Source organism: Equus quagga, chromosome 4, assembly GCF_021613505.1.
Source record: "Equus quagga isolate Etosha38 chromosome 4, UCLA_HA_Equagga_1.0, whole genome shotgun sequence".
NCBI classification, from domain to species: domain Eukaryota; kingdom Metazoa; phylum Chordata; class Mammalia; order Perissodactyla; family Equidae; genus Equus; species Equus quagga.
The window spans coordinates 32,112,163-32,128,231 of NC_060270.1; the positions used below are offsets into that span (position 1 = coordinate 32,112,163).

Below are 16,069 nucleotides of genomic sequence, written 5' to 3' on the forward strand. Positions count from 1 at the left end.
TCCACATGAAAGCTTTCCAGACACTTAAGGTAAATATCACATTCACTTCCTATCCCCACCATCCCCATCATTTGCCAAACTGGGAAAGATTTCCTTAGACTAGCCGAGGGATCTACTCGATAGTCTCCCTCTCCAGGCGAGTTTCATCATCAAATGGCTGAGTCTGTGGGGTAAACAGCAGTGCTGAATGAAGAGGGAGGAATGAATATTTACTGAGGGCCTTTTAGGTGCCAGGCATTAAGTGCTAGGTGTTTAATACATTTTATCTTATTCTAACCTCTCTAATATATATAAATATATAGGTACAGAAGCAGATTTAGATGTAGACGTATATCTGTCTAGGAGATAGAGCATGCTTATTACCATTTCACAGATGAGGAAACTAAGTCCACAAAGGCAAAGCAAGCAGTATGTAGGATTCAAATCCAACTCTGACTCCAAAGCCAGCCAACTTCTCACTCCTCTACTCTATCCATTCAACCCCCACCCCCCCGCCATTGTCTCACTCTGTAACTGGAAAACCAAAGTCTGATCTTCCGGAAAAGTGCTATTTAGTGAGTATCACCACTCTCAGGTGTCCATCATTTCTCTAAGTTGAAAGAACTCCTATATTTATTTCAATGAGAGCCAAGCTTCTTCCACGGAGGCTAAATTAGCTCAAAAGAAGAAAGCAGAAAATATGCACTCATAATGCTAAAATCCAAATGAAAGCCAAATATTTTATCCTATTATTTCTTTGTAGAAGATTACGGTGATTGATAGTGATACAGAGCTTGCTTTACATAAAAAGGCTCTCTTTTCATTTCCCAAACAATAAACGTCAGTATGCCTAACCCAGCCGTCTATTTTTCTCTGCCCATCCCCTAACCCGGATCCTAAGAGGAAAAGTTTGCAAGTCATGGAGTGTGGCAGAATCACAGCCTTAAAGACATAAGAGGTGTCTTTTGGGATCTGACTCCTCGTGCAGTACTCAGTTGTGACTCTCACTGAGGCCAAGGAGGCTGCTGGGTATCTGGGACTTTCGATATTCCACATGCCATGACATGCAGATGCCTCTGTGGAGAGAAGAGTCAGTTCTACTCTTAGCTTCTCATGGTACCTCCTAAGTCATCACTCTACAGGCACAGATTCATAGAACACAGGGCCCAGGAGAGTACCTTGTCCAAACTCCTCATTTTAGAAGTGAGAAAAAGGACTTTTAGAAAAAGAAACACAATTAACCAGTACCAGGGCCACTGGACTGAATCGCTGAAAGGAAAAAAACCTAACCTTGGGGTCAGAAAGCTAGGGTCCAAGTCCCAGCTCCATTATTTGCTGGCTGTGTGGCCTTAGCAAATATTTAGCCTCTCAGACTCAGGATGTAAAATGTTGTTGGCAACATTTGTCTTGATTACCTCAGAGTATTGTTAAAAAAAAGGAAAAGAAAAAATTATATGTATATATGTATGTACATAATAACAAGCATTTTGAGGGCTTAAAGTTCTATAGAAACAAAAATTGTTATTATTTGAACCTAAGTCATCTACTTTCTAATCCAATATCTATTTGGGCATGCGAGTGAATATCATCGCAGTTGTTAATCAAAATCAAGGTTAAAATCTCCAGGCACCAGGCTCCTAACGAATGTTATGGCATATGACTGACACCTACCAAAAGCCAAATGAAATGGGTTTTCTTACCCCCTTTTTATAGATGATGACAATAAAGCATAGATGGACCAAATAACTTGTCCAAAGTCAAATCCAGGAAAATTGGTCTGATGCTGAAGCCCACAAGGTTACACAGCTACAATTTTAGGTCCCCACAGCATCTAACCATAACTGGTTGAAGGAACTGTGCTATCTATGAAAAGAACACTGTCAGAGATCAGAGTTTATAAAATGACTGGTTCGCTTTTCTGTTGCCTTTAGCATTGATTGGGAAAGGAGGAAGCCAGTATAATCATAAAGACTCATGTGCCAGCCAGGTAGAAACCACAGGCATCTCCTGGATATAAACTAGACATAAAAGGTCACCTGTCCTTATGTCCACTTATGTCAAATAATAGTTGGACTGATGAGAATTCTTCACTGCTTTCAGAAAGCTTGAGATCGAAGCTCATTGCAGCTGCCCACTTCCCTGGAAACGTCCTTCTTTCTTTCAGGTAATTTATTTATAACACCTGACACTGGCCTTGCTGTCAACATATGCAAGCATGTACTTCAGTGTCATCCCTCACTGTGTTTGCCGCAAAATGCCCTTTATCATTAGGACAAAAATGTCTTTTGCCATCAATGGGCCAGTGATGTCCAAACCTTTTAGAGTCCGTGACTCCTTATCATCTGTCTGATTTTGTGACCACAAAATTAAAGGAAATTAAAGTTACCTTATTAGTCTGTAGAGACAGACTTGGAGATAATTAATGATATGATAAAGTAGGAGAAAACTGGAAAGCCAATGCTGGGCCTCCCGGACGTAGTACAATCCATCATCCACTGACCTCGGCACCCTTGACATACAAGCCACTGCACTAGGAACGGGGCTGGGTAAACGGTGCTCTCAGCTGCTTAGGTGCTAATCAGGGCCTCGGACAAGAACACAAAGGAACAAATTACTGGCCTACAGTAAAAAAAAAAAAAATCCCAATAGAGATAGAAAGAAGATGTTATAGACATTTAAAGGGGTCCCATGGATGGGAAAAATCAAGAAAGGATTTGAGCAGTATGTTTGGGAAGGAAAAGAGAAAAGGAGATAGCAGCTGAGATGATGTGGTGTGAGGGGACATTTATGCGTCTGGTTATACAGGCCTCAGATTTTACGGTGTGGCATCTAGTAAACGTGATATCGTACACTAAGAGGCTTTGTGCTCAGGCACACACTGGTTCTAATGCTTACTGAGGGGATAACCTTGGACAAGTCTGTAAGTGTCTCAGAGCCTCAGTTCTCTCATCTGTAAAAGGCAGAGAATAATATATATCTGAGAGTTATTTTTATGCTTAAATGAAATGACAGAAGTACATGCACCGGTGAATGCTGATTTCCCTTGCCCTCCTATGTTTGAGCAGAAAATAGATCTCTTGGCACAAAACAATAAGAGTATTTTCTCTTTATTCCCTTTTCCCATTTTAACCTTGACTTTTACAAAGAGATATGGTGATAGAATTTCAAAATATAAAGAAATTTGAGACGAAAAATCACACTGTATCATAGCAGAAGAATCTTCTAGAGATCATCTAGTCCAGCTTCTTCACATTTTAGGCCCAAAGGTAAAGAGACTTCTCAGTCACAGGCACGGTAAGACCAGGATGAGAAGGGCAGGATGGGGATGGGTGGGTCACTGGTCCTAGTTTGAGTCCTCAGTTCTGGTCCAGAGCCACCCCTAGTTTCAAATCTTCCCTGGCACTAAAGTGAAATGCATGGATGAGTCTCAGCATCACTATTTGCTTTGGGCAATGTGACACAGGTCCTGCTACTTCACCTGTCTGAGCCTCAGCTGCCTCAAAAAACACATAGGATTATTGCAAGGATTGAATGAGATGATATATGTAAAAACACTTAGTAAAAACCTTGATGGAGTTCAGTAAAGGGTAGCTATTAAATTTTGATTTTCACAATGGAACAGACTAATAAATTGAAAGAATTGATAGCAGAAGAAAGAATTTATGTTAATTAAATGCTTCCTGTGAATAAGGGGCTGAGACAGGGACTCAAGCTTCTAGGCAGGCATCAGCGTTCCTGCTCCCCTGAGCAGCTGACGAGACTGAGGCTCATCTCAGTACAATAACTTGGCTCAGGCACCCGCCAGACTCTAAAACACCACACTGTCACAGCTGCCAGAGATAGCCAGAATGAAGTCAGGCTAGAGGGAGGCCTCCTAACCACCCCATCAGTGTAAACTGTGCATTTTCACTTTCAAAAAACGAAAAAAAAAAAAAACCTGAACAAATGAGTAGCTAACCTGAATTAATATCAGACACCAAGTGTTCGGTAACCTTCTTGTTCTTCGGGGTTTTTATTCTCCCACAGAACAATTTCCAAAATGGGCAAAGAGCACAGTAGGTGGCTCTCTTTAATATTTCACTGGCAAGGTGACAGTGACTCACCAGATCCTACATCTGTGTCACCAGCAAAAGCCTGACAAAGTTGAGCAACAAATGAAACTATGTGTATGTTGGAGATAACCTTTGTTTTTTCTGCTTGCCTCCTCCTCTGATTTCCTCCAGGGACCTTCCGCTTTTCTAAGTGTGCCAGGTAAGATGACACTACCTACCTACCTTTTGGCAAAAGCAAACATATGCTTCCAAATGCCAAAAGCAAGGAGCAAAACGTTTCTGCCAGAACTGCATTTGCAAGCCTGTCTGCTTGCTGCAAAGCAGGGAAACCTGATGGCCTATGGGGAGTCTCAATGGATAAATGGCCCCAATGTCTGGGCGCGAAGCAGACCTGTTCATTTTCCTACATAAGCCTGCAGCCATCAGTTTCCACAGGGAGGACTGAAACTCCAGACCAGTGATCGGCACCGCCAGCAAGTAGTGGTCTTTTCTGCAAATGCTGCCTCTGCACACTGCTCTCTATATTCCATCCTTTACTCGTGGAATTGGCGAAAGAAGTGAAAAATGTTATGGTCACTCACGGCTTTTGTTCCTCAATCTTCTTATCACCCTGCACAAGAATGGCAGAGGGAAGAAACTACTCAGAGCAGGAAGAAAAACATGACATAATTCTAAACTCTAGGTCTTCATGGTACCCTTCCTCCTGGGAATTGAAGGTGCATTACATCAACACATGAGAGTAGGAAGGCTGCCCTAGAGATCACCACTTTGAAATTTCCTCTCCTGAGAGTCAGCCCCACTAAGAGCGTGTTTAAAGATTGTTCCCTTAGCAAGGCAATATCCTCTTTGGGACAGAAAGGATACTTGCAATCACCAGCCAAAGAAGGTCAACCAAACAACTGAGTAAACGCTTAAAGATCCCATTGGAGGGGTGTGGAGGGGCGACAGGAAAAGTCCTCAACTAGAAGTCAGAAAGTGTGAACTGTATTCCCAGGGCTGAAACGTAACTAACCACGTGACCCTTGGCAACCTCTCGTTTCTCTGAGTTTCATTCAGTTTCCTTCTCAATAAATTGAGACCAGCTAAGAAGAGAGATCATTTAATGAGCACCTGCTCACTACACTGACTTCACATTATTCCACAGAATGTAATCCTCACAGAAATCCTTGGGGTAAGCACTTTTTCTGGTTTTTTGGCCATTTTAGAAGTGATTACAACAGAAGCCCTAAATGGTGAGATAAACTGCTTAGTATTACACAGCTACATAGGAATTACAGCTGGAATTTGAATTTGACCACAAAACCAGATTTTTGATACTTTATCATATCATTATATTATCCTTCAACCATTAATATGCCTGCCATGTCCTTTTCTCAGGGCTATTGTAAATAACTAGAGAGATAATATATATATGGAATACACTTGGGAAATTTTAAAGTTCTATGTATATGTATGTATGGTTTTGGTAACTAATAATCTGGATAAGGAAGAAAGGTATAACTGGGTATCCTTTCTTTAAAGACTCAGAATCAAAAGGAGTCAGCTTTCAATCTCCCTTCCATCCCCTTGTTCTGACCTTATTTTGAACATTTTCCTCTTCCCCACAAGTCCCCAGTCTCTCAGGCACGCGTTCAGATGTATCCTGGCCAGCTCATCACAATGCATACACACGGAACAGGCTGATGAAAGTAAGTGATCCCATCCTTGGCAAATGCCTGGCGCCAGAGGTACCTAAGGGGGCACCCCCAAACTCTTCCCTTTTGTCAGGATGTAGCACATCCCCTCCCACGTACTCATCAATGCCACATGCAAATGTGATGCTCTGTGATGCAGGCAGCCAACTATAAATGCTGGACATTCAATTCAGGGACTTACAGTATAGCCAGGAGATAAGAATAAATAATTGCATGAAGTCAATCAGAATAAAATCAATTGTCCTGAGCAAGCTGGGGGTATATGAGGGACATTATTTCATTTTAAAATACCAATAAAGGAAGCACGGTGCGGGCACATGTGGCTGTTTGTGTTTAAATAAGGTAAGTTTGCATCCCGAAGGGACTGAATTTAGCAGCATCACTGCATAATCCAAAAGCATACATGAGAATTTTGTTGTTGTTTTCCTATAGTAGCTGAAAAGTATAAAGTTGCTTGTCTGACCTGAGGCAGCAGAAATAAAAGGCTCCGAATAGTCTGGAACATAGATGGAACTTCTAACATCTCTTGTCTTCCTCTCTCTCATCAAATTCAAGACCCTCTTTGCTAATAAAGGATGCCTCAGATCACAGCTTCACAGACCTGAGGCTCGGCCTAAAAACTAGTAGATATTGGCATGACTGAGAAACATTAATTTTATATTCCAAGTCAAGCATCTATGATTAAGTCACAGGTAGACGTTATTCAGAAAATACCATAAAAGAGCTGTTGAGATCCCAAAGAAGAAAACACCACAACATTCCAGGTGTTTTTTTAAAAAGTCACTGTAAGGTAACATGAAATCACCTTTCTGAAACCCACTGTCTCCGGGGTTCCTATATAACACTATTTACAATAGTTGCCATTAATCCCCAACTGACCAGGTGCCAGCGGAGGCACTCTGCTACCCCATGTCATTTGAATTACCCCATTTCAACCTCCGAACAACCCTAAGGGCTCCTTGTGACCGCTATAATCTCCATTTTGCAGCTCGAAAAAAAAAAACGAGTATCAGTAAGACCGAATAACTTGCCCAAGTTCACAGAGCTAACACGCGGCAGAGCTGTAGTCGAAACCAGGGAAACCCTCCTCCTCCTCCGCCGGTAGCCAGGCGGAGGATCTGTGGAGCCGGGCAGCAAAACGCTTCACAATTTCACAACCAGGGAGGGAAGACAGGCTGGGATCTGGCTCTTAAAGGAAACGGCAGAAGTTTGCTTTTACGTTGATGGTTTTTCTCTTTAACTCAGCTTCCTTTTCCCTCCCAGTATTCAGAAGTGACAGGGGCTATGGCTCCGTTTAGTCAGCTATTCCTAAACGACGGACATCCTATCCCCCCCCAGGACCACCAGTTCCGCTCCCTCCCTGGCTAGTGAGAGGACTGTGGTACCACACGAGGTCACCAGGGCCCAGGGTCCCTCACCTCTCCACTGAGTCCACCAGGAGCCTGACGGACACCCTCGGCAGGGGCATCTTTCTGAGAAAGCAGGTCAGGGGAGGAGGGAGCGAAGCTGCAAGCAGCCTTTACCCAGGCTGCCACAGCTCCAGGCTGCAAGCGACACGATACGGAATGGGCATGCTGGGACGCACTGCCCTCTTCTATCCTCGCTGCTCACGGCAGCGCTCTGGAGAAACCAAGGCTGGGGTACACCACAGTAGATCCCTTAAAGGGCGGGGAGTTGGGAGCAGCGACGCGCTGCCGTCCCAGTACTGCGTTACTTCCATCCCTACAAAGCAAAGATGGGGCTCCGGACAGTTGGGTTCGAGTCCTGGCCACAGGACTAATCAGCTGTGTGATCTACCCCAGCCGCTGCCTTCCTCTGTGCCTCAGTTTGCCCTTGTGGAAAATAAGAGGGTTGAACAAGACGATCTCTAAGAATCCTTGGACCCGGAGATTCTGTGGATCTGTGATTCCTCCGAGCCCTAATGGCAGCGCGAGACTCACCTTTCCTGGTAAGCAGCAGAGCCGGCGCAGTGAAAGCGGCGGGATGGGTGCAGAGTAGCCCAGCACAGCTTCTTTCCTTGCGTCTGGCCAAAGCGGAGCCCTGGGGTCCCCGATCCGGCCAGCCTTCCCCCAATGAGCCTCTTACTTTCCGCCGCACTTTCTTTTTCCCCCCTTGGGGCTCCTCCCCCGGCGCGGCGCGATTGGTCGCGCCGCGCGGCCACGGCTCCACCCGCCGCCTTGGCTCGCCCTCCTCCCGCCCGCGCTCTGGGCTTCCCGGAGCGGCGGCCGCGGGGCGGCACCGAGGGCAGCTCCACCCGCGGCGAGGAGGAGCCGCGCGGGGCCAGCCTGCCGGCCGACGCGAGGCTGCGCTCGGCCCCTTCGCCTGCCGCCACCCGGGCCGGCTTGAGCGCGCAAGAAAAGGACAGGGCCGGTCCTGCAGCTTGGCACGCTGCCCGGCGCTCTAGGAAGCTACGCGCCGCACTACACAACAGAGATGCAGCCGTGCGCCCATTGCAGGATTCTGGTCTCACAGTCAAGATCAATGCCACCCTGCCTTTTCTTCCTGGCTCTGTATATTTAGCTATCGTGCTGCCCCAAGGCTGTGAATCAATTCAGGCTACAGGATTTGTGCGCCCACCTTGTGCGAAGCACAGAGAGCGACAGGAAGAAACTCAATCGCGGAGGTCCGGAGCTCTCGCTCCGCTGTAAGTGACAGTCGTAGAAAGAAACAACTGGTCATGACGGCAGGACTGAATGTGTATTTTCCACTGGTGCCTGGCACAAAGTAGGCACGCAGTATGTGTATACTGAATGAGTGAATGAATGAATGAAGTTATAGAGGGAAACAGTCTCAAAAGAATTATTCCCTTTCATTCATTCCCATTTCTCCAGGTTTCTGCAAGACCCCCCAGTTACCTTCTCCCTCTCTAGATTACAGTCTGTATAATTATCCTGAAAAGCTTTACAATGACTTTCATTAAGTCAACTCCTTTGTTCAAGAACCTTCTGTTTTTCCCTATTGGTAGTTCGTCACGATTTCCTCCTGATCGGCAAGTCCCTTCATCACTTGTCCCCGTTTCTGAGATTCGCTAACAAGGGTACTAAGGTACTAAAGGTACTAAATTGACTCGTCTTTTCACACATGCCTTGCCCACAGCCATCTTCTTGACTTTTCTTCCGCTCTTAGAGTTATCTAATTGTCTTATTTATTCAAGAAATAGAGATCCAGAGAAAGCAATTAAGGAGAAGGAGAAGAAAGATGTGAATGAACTAAAGGGCTTCAGTGAACTGGCGGTTGGAACTGGCAGGTGGCGATTTCTGCACACCTACTGGAGGTGGACAGCAGCGCAAAACTCAGACGCCGCCCCTGCCTCGGGGAGCTTAACTCCTGATGGCAAAATCACAGTATAATCAAAGCTGGAGAAATGTTCGTGTTACTTCGTTTATTGATACTCCTTATGAAAATTAATCCTGAGAAATTATCCACCTCTGGTTACCAGGCGCATAGTACGTGATACAATATTTTTACTGAACCAAAAATGAAATAATTCAAAAGAAGAAGTTACCTTTATGAAGCAAAAATAGAACTGTTCTTTGATTCATTATTCATTCATTAAACATATTCAGGGCATCGAGTTTTTTTCTTATATAATACACTTACCAAACACTTGTATAATATGTGCTTATGCTGTAGCAGGCACTTTGCATATATTTGCTCATTTAATTCTCACAATAATCTATAAGGTACTATCATTATCTCCAAATTATAGATGAGACATAGAGAAGTTGTATCATGCCCAAGGCCACCAGCCTACAAGTGGGAAATGCAAAATGAGACCCAAGGCTGTCTGTCTTCTTGCTCCAAGCACCCCACGATACAGTCTCATTTGCTTCCTAGAAGTCATGACTCCCTAAGAGGCACATGCCAGAGATTCAGAAGTGAACCAGATATAGTCCTGGACTTTGAGGGGCCACTCGTAGCTTAATGAGAATGACAGGCATACAGACAAATAATCATAGTATTGTACATTATAATTAGAAGACAACATAAGTGGTTGGGAATGAAAATGATTAGATTAGATAACAATGATTAGATATATATGCTGTATAGTCATACAACAAAATATCTGCTGTCAGAATTAACATGGGAAAATACGTCTACAAAGGAAAAGGCTTACACAATATAATTAACAAGATTGTGTAAAAGTTATGGAAACACGTGGACAGTAATTGAAAGGAATGTAGAAAATGTTAATGTGTTAGGACTATGGGAGTGTCCTACTTTTCCTTTTTAAATTTGCTTTAATGTCAAAACGTTATTGCTAACAATTAAGAAAAAATGTTTTAAAACTCACATACTAGTCATTCAGTGAACCATGGTCCCCTAAATGAATGAGTGAATGAGGCTACAAACTCATTGGTGTCAGTGCCTAACAGTGTTGGGTACGCAGGAAACACTCCATAAAATATTTTGAAATTGATGGAAGTATCTGGAAAAGTATTATTACTCTTTTCTTCCCTCTGCTACTATCCACCAACCTCTTTTTTCAGGTTGTCTTTAATCATTTTGCCATAACTCAGAATTTTGCTGGTCCCTAAACACAATCCAGTCAGACTTTTGTCCCTAACACTCTGTAGTTAAGTTACATAATGACCTTTTCTTTGCCAAATTCAAAGGTCAATTCTCTGTCTTCATCTTACTTGACCTAGTAGCAGCATTAGACACATTTGATCAGTTTCTCCTTCAAATTTCTTCTTACCTGACTCCTTGTTTTCCATCAATTCATCCGCTGCTCCTTTCCAGACTTTTTGGTTGAATCCTTTATTTCTTCATGATCTCTGAGGGCTGGAATCTCCCAGAGTTCCAATCTTGGCATGCTTATATTCCCACCGTAGGGGTTCTCATCCGGACGCCCAGACATGTAGCTTTCTCAAGCACCTGTATGATAATGACCTTTAAATCTACAGTCCGAACCCCAGACTCTATGTACCCTATTACTTCCTTCATATCTCGTCTTAGATGTTTCATATATATTTCAAACTTTGCTTTTTCAAAAAAAGACTTTTTATTTCTACTCCTCGCCAAATCACCTCCTCCTCCAGTTTTTCCAGCTTTGTAAGAAACATGATCTTTTACCCAGTTGCTCAGGCCAAAAAGCTGGATTCATCATTGATGCCTCTTTCTCTCATAGTTCATATGCAGTCCATCAGCCAATCTTTTGTTTCTCTACATTCAAAGCACATCTCAAATCTAACCACTATTTCTCTCCTCCAGCACAGCCACCACAGTCCAAGTCACTGTCCTCTCTCCTCTCACTGGTCTCGCTGCTTAAACTCTTGCCTCCAGAGTCTTTCCTCACTCTTCAGAGTGCTCCTTATAAATGCAAATCAGAATAAATACAGGTTAGTGGTTGAGGGCAAGGACCTTGGAGCCAGACTGCCTGGGGTCAAGTTAAATTCTGTAACATATGAACTCAAGTTACTTCACTTCTTTGTGCTTAAGTCTTCATCATCTGTAAAACAGAATAATAATACTACTACATACATCATAAGGTTGTTGTGAAATTAAATGAGTTAATATAAGTAAAACACTTGGAACAGAGACTGGTACATATGAACTGCTATATAAATATTAGTTATTATTTTTACTAATAATAAGATGTCATGCTCTGCTCTCAAATATTCAATGATTTCTCATCATGATTAGAAAAACTTCCAGAGTCCACACCATGGCCTACAAGGCCCTACATGATCTGTCACTGAGTCACTTCTTCAAATCTCTCACTGTATGCTCTTCACTGTTGCCCAAACACATAATGTGTTCCCATGCTGGGCCCATTGCACTGGCTGTTCCCTCTGTCTGAAATGCTCTTCCCCCATGGTTTGCTCCCTCACTTCATTCATATCTTCATGCACGTCCCTGCTCCACTGTCATCTTCTCATTGAAACCTTTCCTGACAACCATATCAAATTCTCCTCCTTTTATTCTCTATCTTAATTATGTTACATTTTAATTTATTTGTTTATTGACTGTCTCCTTCATTAGAATGTAAGCTCCAGAAGGGGGATATGATGTTTCCCCAGCAAATTGGCAGTACTTTGCACATAATACTTATTTCATAAACATTTGTTGAACTATGAATCCAGTCCAAAACTCTCATGGTTAAACTGAGACCCAAAGATATTATGTGACTAATTTCTTGCCCCTCTCTTTGATTTACATTTTTGCAAGGCTGGAATAATTGGAAAAGAAGACATGAAACAATAAATAGCTTTTCTTGGCTGGGAGCAGGGTAAAGAAAGCACAGTACAGAGACATTTTACTTTAAGTTTTTGGAAGGAAGGTGAAGAGCAGGATTGAGCCAAAAGGAGAAAAAGTAATTATGTCACCTTCCATAGCCTTTTATGTTCCCACCCTTTATACTTCTCAGCCCTTTTTTCTTCCGTCCCCAGCCAACCCCCACAGCTGTTCTCTGGCTGTCCATAGCCCCTTGGAGTACTCAGTGATGCCTTTCTCCACTCCCACTGGAGTGCCCTTGTTTCCAAGTTATTTCTCTCTCTTCCTCTTTATTGCCTCTGTCACTGATAAAACCCTCCCTCCCTCAGTTTGGTTCACTAGGTATGGGAATACAAGGAGACTGAACAAAGTCATGTTAAGGTGGAGATTACTAAGAGCTCAGCTCCATCTTTCAGAGGTATATACTCATGTACCCAGACACATATATCTAACTATTGAAATCCCAGTAGTTTGGAGGAGGAAATTTGGTTATAGAGTGGGAGGCCTTCTTCATTCACTTCACTCAGCCTAGCAGGCTATGTTATGTGCAGTTCAGGAAGAAGAGAGGTGAAAGGGGGAACTCCTGGATCCCATCCAGAGCTCTCTTTGCATAGGGATGGACGTGAGCCCCATGAAGGAGAGTTTCTCCCACATGAAGGTGTCAAAGATAAACATAACCTGACATTAGTTAAAGTAATGGAAACAGATTTTATTCAGTAACTACTGACAGTAGATGAAAGAGCTGAGCTCCATTCCGATGTGTGCAGAGGAAATTTGGGTGTTTTAAAAGGAGAATGAGGGAGGGGGTAGCATAGGGTCTCAGTAGAGTCAGAGAAGTGAAAAATTACAAGGAATTGGTCAATATAAATATGATTAGGCCAGCTGGATCTGCTGGGTGGCAGTTACTGAAGTTAGGATTCTGTCCTCCCACAGAGCCTGGAAACAGAGGCCCTATCCTTCCTGATGATTACATTTCAAAGGAGTGGCTCTCAGGTCCTTGAGAAAGACATTTCTGAGTTATAAGAGATAAGTATTCACAATTGTAAGTCCATTTTAGGAAATGCTCTAAGAAAGAGAGGTCAGGGGCTGGCCCAGATGCGTAGCAGTTAAGTTCACACGTTCCTCTTCAGCAGCCCAGGGTTCGCTGGTTCAGATCCTGGGTCCGGACCCACACGCTGCTTATCAAGCCATGCTGTGGTGGCATCCCACATATAAAGTAGAGGAAGATGGGCATGGATGTTAGCTCAGGGCCAGTCTTCCTCAGCAAAAAGTGGAGGATTGGCGGCAGATGTTAGCTCAGGGCTAATTGTCCTCAAAAAAACATAGAGAGGGAGAAAAGAAAGGGAGGTCAGAGGCTTATCATCAGATGTTGGCTAGAACAAATAGTAAATTTCCTGGCACCCGTGAGCTTTCTCAGGCAGGCATTTTAATGGGAGGCTGGGGTTATCACAGGGGCACAGCATTATGCTGCTAGAAGCCATGCTAGAGCTTGGTCAAGTCTACCACAAGAGTTTGGACAGAGTTGTCATAAGCCAAGAGTTGTGCAGTTCTCGGTGGTCAGTAGATTCTTGCACAGGATACCTGTAGTGGGAGAATCAACACCCCATTCTCCCTGTTGCTTCTCCTTTAAAATTGGCTTCTCCTCCCATGGAACGTTTGTCTTCTTGGTGATGCTCCTCCAGCACCGCCACAGGAGCATTTCTAGATGAATGACGGGGTGACAGCAAAGACATGTTTTCTAAAAGACAGCCTGAGTCTTCTTGGCTTATGGCCTAAAGCTCCTGGAGACTGTTAGAAAAGACCTAATTTTTTCTCCTTGCTTTTCTCCTTTCAAACAGAAGCTTTGAAGCAAAGGTCAGGATTTTAATAAAGTCTTGGAGGATAGTTATTATGCAATGTTGACACTTCACTATAGCAGGAAATTTAAAGACAAGAACTTTGCATGCAAAAATGGGAAACTTACCTTCATGGTTCTAACTTGGCCTTATAAGTAGTTAACAACACATTTACCAGCTTCCAGCCTCTAAAATCTAATCTAAATGGAAAGCATGTTCCTCATATAGATACTTTCACCTATATTATTCCATAAGCCAAACCAGTACAATATCTTTTAGGGCAGACTCAATCTAAATTGATCACCATCTGGTGAATAACAACCAGTCAGTGCCAGTGAAAATCATGCTAATATTTGCTTGTTCATACAGCAATGTGAGAGGGCTGTGCCACTTCACTCTTTTTTTTCTGTGCAGCAACAGGAAGACTGAATGATCCCTTAGCAGGCAGGCACTTGTTACAATAGTCATCTCCAGAGACAGATTTTCAAACAGTCATCTGAGATTTAGAGACTTTGTATGGGATTCTATCTGTGCCACCAGCATTGAGAAATTTGTATTATCTTTTATTCATTCGTGTATTCAAACATGTGTGGAAAATTTGCTGTATACAGGTACTGTGAATGATGCTGAGATAGTGTAGACATGGCTCTTTCATTTAGAAAAAGCCACAATGTCTACATAGACTATACAATACAAGGTTGAAATAATATCTACTCTTCAATGAACAACTATTATATGACATGTCCCTCAAACATGCGTTATTTCTAAACCTTGAAATAGCCTTAAAAGGCAGACTTAGTTTTCCCTACTTTTAGTGATGAGAAAATAAAGTCAGAGAAGCTCACTTGCATAAGGCCATACAGCTAATTAAGGTTGAACCCAAGAGCAAACCTCAGTTTTAACAGATTCTAAAGGCCATACTTTTTCATGCTACACTGAGGTCCATAAGAAAGTTAAAATAAAGTACTCTTGGAATATTGAGGAAGGAAAATTGCTTCTGTTTGGAGGGGATCACGGAAAGAAGCAGGGAGGTGTCACTCGCAGGGACTGGAACGAGAGGTGGAGTTAAGATTTATGGTGACAAAGAGGAAAGATGAGGGCTACTCCAGGACAAGGGAAGAGCATTCATTTGCTCATCCATCCAACTATGATTCGATATATAAATAAAATAACTGCAACCTGATGCGGTGAGTGCTTTCGGAAAGACAGCGTGGTGTTCCATGTGAGCCCAGAGGAAGGTGTTTGCACCTGGCACTGTGAGGAGGGAAGGGGGAAGCTGGGGGAACACTCTGGCACTAACTGGAGATCATGTGGGAGATAGTGAGAGAAAAGGCTGGAAAACTATACTTTAATCAGATATGGGAAGAAAAAAGAGGGGAAATACTATTGAAATTACTCATTACCAAGCAAGAGCTGTGACTTATTTGCCTTTCTATCCCAGAACGGTGCTTGACATCAAAAATGTTTGAACAAATAAATGAGTTACTGGTGCCTGCTGAGGGCCAGGTGCTCTCTAAGTCTGGTGATTTTAACAAATATTTTATTATATTATCATCACAGTGTCTCCATGAGGCAGGTATTTGTTTTTTCTATTTAAGAGATATGAAAAATTCTCAGGCTCGGGGAGGTAGTACAGCTTGCCCAATATCACAGAGCTAGGAGGATATAAAGCTGGGTTTTAAAGTTTGACTCTAGAACTTGTACTTTTTTCCCACTCTCTGTCCTTCTCTAAATGCCAGGCTAGAGCCATGCTGTTTTGTTAATATCTGTGTTACTATTTTAGATAAAAATTTTATGGAAGCATAGCATAAACACATAAAATTGCACTAATCATATGTGTACCACATGATGGTTTTTCACAAAATAAACACAACCGTGTAACTAGTATACAGATCAAGAAAATCATATTACCACAGGTAACAGAGATTGACGTAATATGGTAGTCAATATCTTCATTTCTGTTGGGGTGAAAATGCTCCCCCTGAAGTTTTTATTCATGCACACACTGTTCACAGGAACTAGTGAGCTACTGAGTCATAGCCTGCCTGGAAAATGAGTTAGCCAATAAACGATATCTTCTGTTTGGGGAGCATAAGCATTCCCTCAAGTCAGAGGTTACCTCTCTTAAGCAACAGGACCAGAGGCATACCTGGGGATTATCGGATCTTAGGCAAATCTGGCTGCCTCTGCATCCCAAGCAACACAAAGAGAAGCAGAGTGAGACTTCTGCACCTCATTTTAAAAATGATCTGTAATTAACATGCTGGTTTGCTGTATTTCTACAATTCTTACC

General features: G+C 43.0%; 1 protein-coding gene across 1 annotated transcript in view; it reads right to left on the minus strand.

The window, feature by feature from the left end:
* Nucleotides 1-7,827, minus strand: part of IL1RAP (interleukin 1 receptor accessory protein) — a 121,071-nt gene extending 113,244 nt beyond the window's left edge. The window contains exon 1 of the mRNA XM_046659442.1: nucleotides 7,666-7,827. The gene's annotated coding sequence lies outside the window, so the exon portion shown is untranslated. The remainder of the gene's footprint in view (nucleotides 1-7,665) is intronic.
* Between the last annotated feature and the right edge of the window lie 8,242 nt (nucleotides 7,828-16,069).